Genomic DNA, 12,036 nt, shown 5'->3' on the forward strand with positions numbered 1-12,036 from the left:
AAGCTCTACATGTAACATAACTTGTATACATTATATTTCCTATAAATGATATATTATGAATTTTTAGTATAATCTAAAATCATTTTAATACTTTAATTATATTGTAAAAAAAAAAAAAAAAAATCCACTCGCTGACTATAAAGGTAGTTAACCGTAATGATGGATTCAACATCTCTTGCCAATACAACTAGAGTGGTGTTGCTATGGTTATAGCGTTTGAAACTGAGATAAAAAAAACATGAAAAAAATTATATATACCTACTTAGATTATATAATCTTCAAACCAATAGTCATAGTTCATAACAACATAAAAGTACTTAGTATCATCTGGTGAATCAATGTTGTTGTCATAACCAAATTAATTATAGACATTACTCGAACCTCGAGAAGTTGATATATATACTTAGTAATGTTTTAATTTGGAAAAAAATATATCTTAAATTGCAATAATTTAATATTCCTAATTTTAAGGTCAAAATCGCATTATGAAAACACAAACATTTTCCGTTTTGTAAATAGTTCATTAATGGAAATTTTACTTCAATATCAATAAATAAAAACTTAACACTTTACCATTCCAACCAATAAGAAAAAGGTCTACTCAGGTTGATTGCTGTTAAAAAACACAACATTGTCCAACGTGATTCTCTCATAAACACGTCCAAGTATGTGTTTTTTCACAATCTCACCAAAGAAACCTATGCAATAACACATAATATTACTAAATAAAGTTATTTAATATAATTTTAGTTCTTATAAAATTAAGAGTTAAGAAATGTTGATTTGCGTAACAAAATAAAATCGCTTTAATGATAAGAGTCTACATATATATCTCCTGTAAGATCTCCCCTAAAGTCATGAACAACTGCAAAAACTGAAATCTCTTCAAACCCTTCAACCCCAAATATAGTACCAAGCTCTACATGTAACGAACACCATCCACATTGGATGCCCTGAATGAGAAAATATTAAAAATGTATAATAATCAAGATATGCCTCTATTGTAAAATATTTTAACAAATCTGAACCTTATCACTCGCCGTCTTATGGAGAAAGTTAATAGTAGTGATTGAGTCTGCATCTCGTGCCAATACTACTAGAGAGGCGGTGCCATTGTTTTATGGCATCGAGCATTGACCGAGATGATGATTAAAAAAAACTACATTAGATAATTATTTTTTTCATTTACAAATTTAACATATGTAAGTAAAATATCTAATATTCAAATCATTTGTCATAACGACATAAAAATACCATATGGTGAACCAATTTTGATATTGTACTGGTAGTCAACAATATTTAATATCCCAAGCAGACACCTAAGAGCATTATCCACGCGTTGTTATTTTGCGTTGTGACACATCATCATTTTTGGGAGCGAAAAATTTCTAAAAGGAAGGGATGAAACAACGCGGTTTGGGTAAATTTTGCTAAAAAAATTTGAACGGGTCAAGTTGCCCTGTGCGAATCCAAATTTTTTTAAAACGGGAGTAGTTGTCCCGTCCACCCTATTGACCCATTTTATTTAAAAACGCGCGGACAATGTTCCAGTAACATTTGCCCCGCAAGAACTCAGCAACATAACTCAAAATCCAAACCTTCAATCACCTAATAAAAATTCGATTTTCAACCAAATTTGTTTCTTTTTTTTGCAATGGATCAACGTCGTCGAGCTGGACGTAAGAAAACTATTATGTGTGGCTCGGGGAGTTCAAATCCTCAGGAAAATGAGAATGAACTCGTACCGGAAAATGATTTCAATTTTCTACTGAGATTGAGTATTGTTGATCATCCGACGTTAGCTCCCGATCCAGACAAGCATGTTTCGTGTTTATATAACACTGACGGAGTAAGTATGAGTTTATGAACGTTATTCAATTGATTTTGATTGAAAATTATGTTTAGAATTTAACGTATACTAACTGTTTGATTAAATGCCTCAACGTGTAGAAAATGAATTCGACGAGATGGAGATGCACAATGCCGAGTATTAAAGACTTCTGGAGTCATCTAGTGGAAAGAGGGAAGGAAATGGAGCACGTAAGAGCTCAAATTTTGGGAACACCTTTTGGTCAATTGATGTCGTGTACAAGCATTCGGACTGATCGTCCACTGATATTTGCATTGGCAGAACGATGGTTGCACACCACTCACACTTTTCACCTTTCTTGTGGTGAGATTGGTATCACACCACTTGACTTTACAATGCTTACGGGTTTAAGTATGGGCGAGAAGAAGCCAGTTTTGTTTGATTCAAGTATCGAAGATGATTTTGAAAGGTTGAAGACTCTACTGCCTTCGTTGTTTGATTTTGAAGGTAGACTTGTTCCAGGGAATATGGATGGCAGATACATTTTGAACCTGCACATCAGAGAAAAATTTATGCACCGATTGGATATTGAATATTGTTTAGAACATGAAGTTGACGCCCTATATTTGGACCCAAACTCTGCGGAGGAGGATGAGTTTATCAGGATTTTTTTGTTATATTTTTTGGGCCAAGTTGGTTTTACAAGGGAAAATCACGGGGTTAATTTTGGTTGGTTAAGCGTCTTTGGTAGACCTTGATAGCTTGGAAGATTTTTTTGATTGGGGAGGTGCTTTCATGGCACATTTATATATAGGGCTTGATTTGTTTGTACAAACAAATCAAATGGGGAAGCAATGCAACGGAATTACTTGGATACTACAGGTAATTCAATAGGATTTAACTTTTAAAATATAAGCTTTTATTTTGTTAGTTAAATATTATATAATTTAAATTAATTAGATACACTTTCATTTGATTATTTCAGTACTGGTGGTATGAGTATTTTGCTTGCTTAAACCCTATACTGAAAGAGGATTGGGATAAGGACTTATGGCCTCACCCACAAGGATGGGCTGTTTTTGGTCATGCTAGATTAAAGGATGAGGTCCATAATGATCTTCAAGCTGCTAAGATCCAAATAGAGACGAAAAGTATGAAATCTATTGTTTGGAGTCCGTGGCAAGGTTCTCAATTTGAGAATATGCATATCTGTCAGCATAGTACTCTAATGTCGTTAAAAATATTCATATTGCAAGCCCCTGATATACATGTTTGGTTCCTTGGAGATAGGGTGACTATGAAAACCATTGGATATACATATATTCCTGCTCCCCCACCCACAGATATGCGTGCCATGGATGTTTCAGAGAATTTGATTGAACGATATCGCGTTGAGAGTGCGTGGCCGTGTTTTATAGATTATGTTTATGTGAACTCCAGTCTTGATTATGAGACTTATTGGCGGAAAGTTTCTAGGGGAAGGCTATCTGCGGGTCCACTGTATAGAGGTGCAAACATGGATATCGCAACTAGTCAGAGTTTTAGGCGAGACGACCAATTCTCAGAACCTGCAAGTTCCATAAGAACATCTGGAGTATATCATGGTTATACACCCCCACCTAGGGATCCATATGACCCATGGTCATACCGCGTTGTTAGTTCTCAGGGAATGGAGACCACATTTCACTTGGAGCGTTCGGTGCTTATACCTGAGCTACAACAGTTTAATGAGGTATATTTATATTTCATTATGTAAATTTAAACACACTATGTATATTTAACTTATATATAATATTGACACAATGCAGGAAACAGTGCATGCTCGATTATCAGATGAAAGGCAAATCAACCGTGGGCTTCGAGCTAGTTTAATTGAGCACACTTAACAGTATTATGGCTATTTAGACGAAGAACGAACGCAAAGAGCAAACGCTGAGCGTAGGATGGTTGAGATGACAAACGAATTGGAAGCCTTGGTAATTTTATTATATGTTTTATATTTTCATTTATATATATATATATATATATATATATATATATATATATATATATATATATTCAATTTTAGGTTTTAATTGCATTGTGTTAATGTTTCAGAGAATTGCTACTGATATCATGCAACAAAACAGTGCTCCTAATAAGAGAGGGCGAAAACGGAGAGGGAGTGGCCAGAGCAGTTAGGGCAGTGCTCCATAGTGTTATATTGCACTATTTTGTAATAATTTAGTGATGTCATTGTTGTTGTTGTTGGTTGTTGGTTGTTGTTGTTTTTTAGGGTTTGAACAGGTTTTTGAAAATCTTAACAGGTTTAGGTATATGAATTATGTTTATTAAACAAAGGAGGCTATGTCCAATTTTTTTTTATGCATTAAATTAATTATTATATTACGTTAATTTAAATTCAAGACATTATGTTAATTATTACTTAGAATCTATACATGTTTTTTATTATGTAGACAAAGAAATTTTCATGTGAACAATCAAGCCCATGTGAACGTGACTAATAAGCCCATGGGCCTCAATTTATTATTCCTCCAATCAATTTATATCCGTTGGTATTATTCCCAATGGGGATCAATTTATATCCATTGGCATTATTCCCAAGGGGAATCAATTTATATCCGTTGGCATTTATTCCCAACGGATATATTTCTATCATATCCGTTGAAATTTATTTATAACGGATATATTTCTATCTGTTGGGCCTTTGCATATATATTCAAAGTCATTTTCATTCCTCACTTTAGCTTCTCATTTTCATTCTCTAATCTTTCTCAACTTCAATTTCTATCTCAACTTCAACTATCAATATGGGCGGATCAAATATTGTCCACATTTATACACCTAAGATTTGTCAGTGGTGTAAGGAAGTTGGTCATTACTCTACTTCATGTTCATACATTAACATCAAATGCCCAAACCCTGAATGCAACGACATGATGATAGTGGTCATAGCTATCAATGATGATGGAACATTGGAAGACAAACTTCTAAAGTGTGATGTTGATGATTGTCCCTCAAATATCAACATCTATCATTCAAAAAATGTTGACATACCTGTATGTCATTTTTGCAAGGAAGCAGTAGATTTCTGCCCTAGGTGTAGCTTGTGCGATCAATGCAATCTTTCAATGTGTGGTGGAGAAACAAGTCATACCTCTTAGAATTTAAGTGTAGGATATGTAATATTTGTATTTTGTTTAATTCCCTAGTGTATTGTCTTTAATTGTTTTGCATGTGTTTTTAATTCCGTAGAATTTTATAAGATGTTTTGTGTTTTTATTTCAAATTAAGTTGTAATGTTTTTCATTTCTAATTGAGTTGATTTGTTTTTAATTTCAACTTATAAACAAACACATTTTTTCAAGAAAATATACTTTCATTCAAACAAAATACAATTTTATTTAAAGAAAAACATACACGTAAACAATAAAAACATATTACAACATAAAATTTAAATAAATTAGTATGCTAAAACATAATCTAATACCACTCAAGTACATGTTCAGGCCCAACGGTACAATTTTTGTAAATCTTCTAAAATCGTTCAGGCCCAACAGTGCAAAAGTCCAATGGTACTAAAGCCCAACGGTACAAAATCGAACCGTTTGAATTTTTTATTAAAAAAAAAACAAAACAATTCTGGACGGCTAAAGTAGTCCCGTCCCACTCTTGGACGGGTCAAGTTGTCCCGTGCACACCATTTCTATTTTCTTAACCAATTTGGCTCCAGTTTTGACAATTCTTATAATAGAAACGATCATTTGAAAACGCGTTGATGATGCTCTAATTGCTTCAGAAGCCATTCAAACTTAACAAAATATTAACGGCTAAGGATTTGCAAATATTTCCAAGCTCAATCATACTAATTAGCTAAAGATGATCGACTAATTGTAGACTTGACTTAAAAGAACTAGCCTGGCTATTACAATCATGCATTGGTGCTCTCGATCTGATAAATCATTAGTTGCATATAATACATTACGGAAACTTAAGGTGAGAAAAAAAATTCAAATGGGACCTTAAACTCCTAAACATATGATTCCATCCAATGGGTCACAAGTGCCGACAACTTACTATAAATTGTTTCCCAGCTAACTTACATACTCAAAACAAATGGAAGTAGAAACGATTTTCCCGACTAAAACAATACCTCAACAGACACAATATCTGAAAAGAGGGAAATAAGCTTTGTCTGGAACCTCACGAAGAATAACATTGGTTCTGGAGAGTCAAGAGAAACAACAAATTGACACTTCGGCTGTCATAGATTCATAGTTAAGCAAAAATAAATAAACTTGAACACCATATCATATATATCCGAAAGGAAATAAGAAAGAACATGATGTCATGATTTTGTTAGGATTTAATAATATCTATCAATCTTTTTAATCAATGAAAAAGAAAAGAAAAATCCCAAATGTCCTACTATATATAAAATTTCAACTTTCTTTTTAAAACCCATCACTTATTTTAAAAGTTTCAATCTTTTTGCAAATGTCAACCAAATGAGCTATAAAACAAAAGAAGCTAAAGATTTGGGTGAGCTAACTTACAATATTGGGTATGTAGCTAGAAAATAATGTTCACTTAAAATGCAACTGGACAGGATGCTGGTAGCTCTTTCTGTTCTGTAGTACTTGTCAGTACTCTCCACTCTCAACCACAGGTCGGCACAACGACCTACAAACACTACGCTCTAAGGTCTAAGGTCAGGTCGTCCAGACGACCTAGGAATTGTAACCGATGCGTGCTACAGTCAACAACAACATTAATGAGAGACTTTACTCTGTAACGGTCTCCAGGTCTTTACTTCATAACAGACACATCTAGAAAGGGAGGAGATAGCTGGACGCCTATAAAAAGGAAGTTCCATCTTCTCCACAAAGTCGGGGATCAATCTTCAATCTCTAAGGAACTACGATTGGTTTGATTCGAGTCTAGCAAAAGACTCGATACGTAGGCAACTATTCTCCAAAGAAAGAGTGCAGCCACTTCTCCGTCAAACCCGATCTCAGGTTGAAGGTATAATTCAATATCTAAACATTACTCATTTAATGCAGAGTTGGAAGGGATCAGAGGCTTCTTTAAAGATCGAGAGACTACTACACCTGATCGAATTAGCTTTAAATTTCTGAAACTGAAAACTTTAGGTTGGGTTGTGGACATGGTGAACATTTGGCACGTCAGGAAAGCTAGTAAGACTTTAGGAAGTTGCCTTAACATCTTTAGGAAATATCTATAAAAAAAAAACATCTTTAGGAATCTTGTGGTGGCGGTATCTTGATCAACAATAATAATATCTATAAACTCGATCAATAGTTTATAAGCGAGGGGATGAGAGCCAAGAATCTGACCTAGGGGGGGCGAGTCAGCAAGTGTATATACACAATCAAAATACAAGACGCCCGGACGGAGCCAGAAATCTGACCTAGGGGGGGAGTGCTTATACTATTTCAGAAAATGAAATAGCATGAAGCGTGTTTACCATTTTGACCGTGTAATTAACAAGGGATAACAAAATGTATTAGTAGATGAAGTAAAACATTCAAATTATGAACATACCCCATGGATCTCGAAAAGGAACAATCAAGGCAGACTAGGAGAAAGCAAAGGCTTGGCCACTTTAAGCTTCCCACAGTCACTTATATAGACTGTTTTAAGAGGTCTATTCCATATATTACGTGCACTCTTAGCTTTTTCGTCTCCAAAAAACTAAGCCAAATTGTTAAATTGACATATCCGATCGGATTGTTTGTAAGTAAGTATAACAACTATGGTCATCACCACATCAAGGCCTGAAAACAAAAATTACCACATCCCCCCAGATGAGCCAATTAGGATCCTCCCCCCCACCCCCGGCCCTAGATGGGGAAATTAGGGTCTCCCCCCAGGTACATAAAAAAAAAATCCTAATTGGCTCATCTAGAGGGAGGGGGATATGGTAATACTAGTTAACCCAAATTCATCACTTATATTTTTTCATTCTTCTACTACAAATGCACTCACGCTACACTATAGTCCAACATATAAATTATACATTATACATATAAATTAACCATAAAATGACTTATACACTGTCTATAGTAATGGACAGTAAGTAAACAACACCACAATTGGAATGACAGTTTCTGCATACATATATTTGTCATCAAAAAGTATGATTACAAAATCAAAGAGGATATACAATTAATCATGATCACTTGTATCCACATACCACATTTACAAACAAAAAGAAGCTATTGGTTTGTTAGCCTATATCCTCCTATACAAAAAAGATCGAACAAGGAGCTCAAGTAGCCAAGTCAGGCATTTGAAGCCGCTCTCGCCGAGTTTTCTTCAAGACATAAAAAACATCTATGATAGAATCTTTATCAAATTGTCTAGCAATATCTTTCTCAATAAACACAATCAAATAATTTGCTAGATAATCATCTTTCATCCTATTACATAGCCTGGTCTTTACAATCCTCATCGCTGAAAATGCACGTTCCGATGTAGCAGTTGAAACAGGTAAAGTCAACACAAGACGAATTAGAATCAGCCTATCTATAAGATGATAAATTGTTGACTTTCCTGTTTCTATCAAAACTTAACACAACTTGGAAATGGATGACAAATTTTGAAACTCAGAGTGTATGAGAATGTCATTCTCATAGTTTTGCAACTGGTATCTCAAATGAAAATTTTCTTGCTTGGTGAAATCCATCGGATAATAATTATTTGGAATCTCGCAAATATCATTAATTTTGAATGATCTATAATTGTTCCTAGAATCTAAAGCCGAGCTAAGAACAAACAATCTTATTACATCCTCTTTAAACATGTGATTTAATTCTTGCAGCTATGAATCAATTGTACCCATGAAAATTTCAACTCAAAAATGATGCCCATTGGTAAGGGAATCTTGAATAGATTAATGATAAAACACTTGGGTTTGATATGACGCTCTACACCTATTATAAGAAGATTATGTTGTGGCTTCACGTTTAAAAAACATAGTCAAAAATTTTGAGGGGGCGGTAGTAAAATATTTAAAGTTATTTTGAGGGGGGCAAACCTCTACGTATTCAAAAAAATTCATACTGATAATACATAGAACATAATGGTTCTTCAAAACCTTAAGGGGCGACTGCCCCCTCCGCCACTTGTCTCCATCTATGTTTATAAATATATAAATATCCATCCAGAACCCACCTCGATCGGCTTGATGTTCCTTCTGGCAGCATTTGGAGCAAGACTACTTTTGAAGCAGCAAAGACGTATTGAGAAACATCGTTGTTTCCTTGAGAGTCCATTAATCGAGGCAACGTAGGGGAAGATGTGAGTGTAAGAAGTCATCTCTGTCTTCTTTTTTACTTTGTGTATATCTAACTTTCTTACATAGGTTTCATCCTACAAGCCACACTATACATCACCAAGACTCCATAAATTTCATACTTCACATTTTCTAGTGACTTTGAATTTCAATGTCTCATATGTACATTTCTCTTTATAGCAAACGAGCAACTCATTCGGTGTAATTGTGAACTGTTTGAAGTTTTTGAATAATATGATTGTGAAAATCTTGTTTTTGCTGCCATCTATGATTTGTGTCTTATTTTGTCATTTTTATGGATTATTCTCCTTTATCTTAATTTGGCATATTAAACTCTGAAATTACTTTCTTGAAAATATGCAAAATCTTAAATAAACCCCAAGGTTGACAGTATTTTTGCAAGGTGAACTTTTACCGAACGCTTAATGTCAGAATCGGACGTTGAATAAAAGATTAGGACACACTAGCCCATTGAATGTGGTAGACAAGTTTTATTCTAACTGCGGACGTAGCCCCTACAAAAAGCAAACGGTTTGTTACTTTTACACCCTCTTTCACTTTTTTTCTCACCAGTATTCTCTCCCACCTCTCTAATCTTTGAATTAAAAAAAAACTAAAAGCAACAATTTAGTTTAATCCTCTCACTCTAACGCTTCGCGATTTTTTTCGTAGATCGTCGAAAATTAATGTCATTCAAATTATATGTTGAGAATAGGAAAGTTGTTCTTGTGAGTTACGAGAATGATTATGGATCCCTTGTTATTATCAGTGACATTATCGATCATAATCGGGTATGTTTTCGATTGATTCATTGTTCAAAGAGATGAGACTAATACTTGATGGGCAAATATTTATAGGAGTATCATTAGCATGAGGTGTCCTATTGATATTGATGAGGGGATATTGCAGGCTGAATCAATGAACAAGGTCAACTATTTATATGTGCTTGTCGTGAACTTGTCGAGGAGTATAGGATGTTTTGATGAGGCTATGAAATTCATCAAAAGGAGAACTCAAATAGCTAGTTTAGCAAAAATATAAATCCAGTTGACTATAAATATAAATGTACGACTAGATGATATATTTTCAGTTGAGAAAAAGGTAGACCGGACCTCCACAAATCCAACTTACATCTATAGCCCAACCAAAAGCTTTACTTGTAATTGTTAAGCAACTAAGAAATTAATTGAAATAAAACCTTACCAGTGGAGTTTGGGCAAAGGCGAGCAAGAAGCTCAAACCTTACATATTTTTCATGTTCATCATAAAGGTGTGAATCTTAAGTATCTGCTTTTTAAATAGGGTAGCCCAAACTCAACCTTGTGATCATTATAACAAGGGCGTCACAGAACATGATCCAGAGTATCACGCCTGCAAAATGTGGTAAGAAACAAACGTTAATTCAGGCTATAAGAATTTAAGTACAAGGATAAACAAAAAGATACAATACAGGCACACCCATGAATAGTGATAACTTTCAAGTCCCTCCTTTATTCCATTTGGATCGACTTTGGTGTAGAAGGTGGGGAGTGCACCACCCAAACCAATCTAAGTTTGCTAGTACCTGTTGATCAGTTAAATCACAATGCATTGACGTACTGAAGTAAAATAGTTTTCGTCTCAAAACATAAATAGTTAAATCCTCAATGGTGCTGCGTCAAGCCGGTAATTATGACTAGAAAGACTTGGACTTAAGCTCCTACCTAGCCAATCCTTTATATATGTGAATCATGTTTCAGCCTCAAGTCCAAGTAACACGGTGGTCTTGGAGAAGAATTTTTTTTCGGAGGTGATGACATTGGCCTAGTAGACTTGGTCGCAGGATTTTTAGCTCATTGGTTTGGAGTGGTAAAAGAAGCAGTAGCAGCAAAGATTATGGAACTTACCCCAACATTTTCAACGTTTGCATGCATGGATAAAAACAAATTCAAGGAAGTTCCAATCATTTAAGAAAACCTACCTGATCGTGATAAAATACTACACACTTTCTTCAAATGAGTAAGGGACAAAATCATCAAATGGCATCCGCATGATACTTCCTTTCTAATTTCTATATGTGCACCAAGGGAGATGCTACTAGCATCCTTTTGAATCCTAAATCCTATGAGTTGCTTTTGTTACTCTCCACCTCAGTGCTGCGTGTCATGCAGTAGGAACGACGTGTTTTGATAGTTGGTACTATGAATAAGTTAATAACCACGATTCATGGTGAAATTGTTAATCATTTATAAGACCTGATGAATGTGTGCTATCCATTGTATTAGCTAGTATAAATCATGATCTTATTAGTAAAGTTGTTTCAATTTTATATGGAAAAATCATTTTATCATTAATCTCTTTGGATTAAATCATTAACCTCCAGACAATCATCTCCCAATGCAAATAGACATGTAATGCTTTCGATAAATATTTAAATAGGTAGACTAGCCAATCAATAAACTCTCTCTAATACAACTTCAGACATATATAACTGCTACAATTGAAGAGATCAATTGAGGGACAAAAATGTGATAAATAAGTCATGGAACATATATGAAGTTACTCACAAGGTAGAATTAGGACGAGGCTTTCAGTTGCATGCCCTCTTATAAAAAGTGTTAGGTGTTCAACATTCACCATGATCACTAAGGTAAGCAATGTAATAACTCACTGCTACGCTGAGTAAGGGACGTTTTCTTATATGCACCTCTTCTCTTGTAATCTAGTCGAAAATTAGTGAAGAAAGAAACAACTTTCAAGTACAATTCATCATTTTATAGGTTTTGATCATCCTAAATAATGGGTATTTGGGGTTTGGTCCGCACTAATCGATTTATTAGGATTTAGTCCTCCTAAATCATTTTGACTAACATCCTACAAACAGTCAACTTGGTTGACTATTAGTTAAGACGATTTAGGAGAACCAAAA

The 12,036-nt window shown here is 34.5% G+C and overlaps 1 long non-coding RNA gene across 1 annotated transcript; it reads left to right on the top strand.

Annotated features, from left to right (window-relative positions):
• The first annotated feature begins 3,407 nt into the window (after positions 1–3,407).
• Positions 3,408–4,053, top strand: LOC147473700 (uncharacterized). The gene is made up of 3 exons (XR_015210342.1): positions 3,408–3,542; positions 3,619–3,786; positions 3,908–4,053. It is a non-coding gene; the product is annotated as an uncharacterized LOC147473700 (long non-coding RNA).
• The last annotated feature ends 7,983 nt before the right edge of the window (positions 4,054–12,036 follow it).

Source organism: Coptis chinensis, unplaced genomic scaffold (assembly GCF_015680905.1).
Source record: "Coptis chinensis isolate HL-2020 unplaced genomic scaffold, ASM1568090v1 utg1955_pilon_pilon, whole genome shotgun sequence".
Classification (NCBI taxonomy): domain Eukaryota; kingdom Viridiplantae; phylum Streptophyta; class Magnoliopsida; order Ranunculales; family Ranunculaceae; genus Coptis; species Coptis chinensis.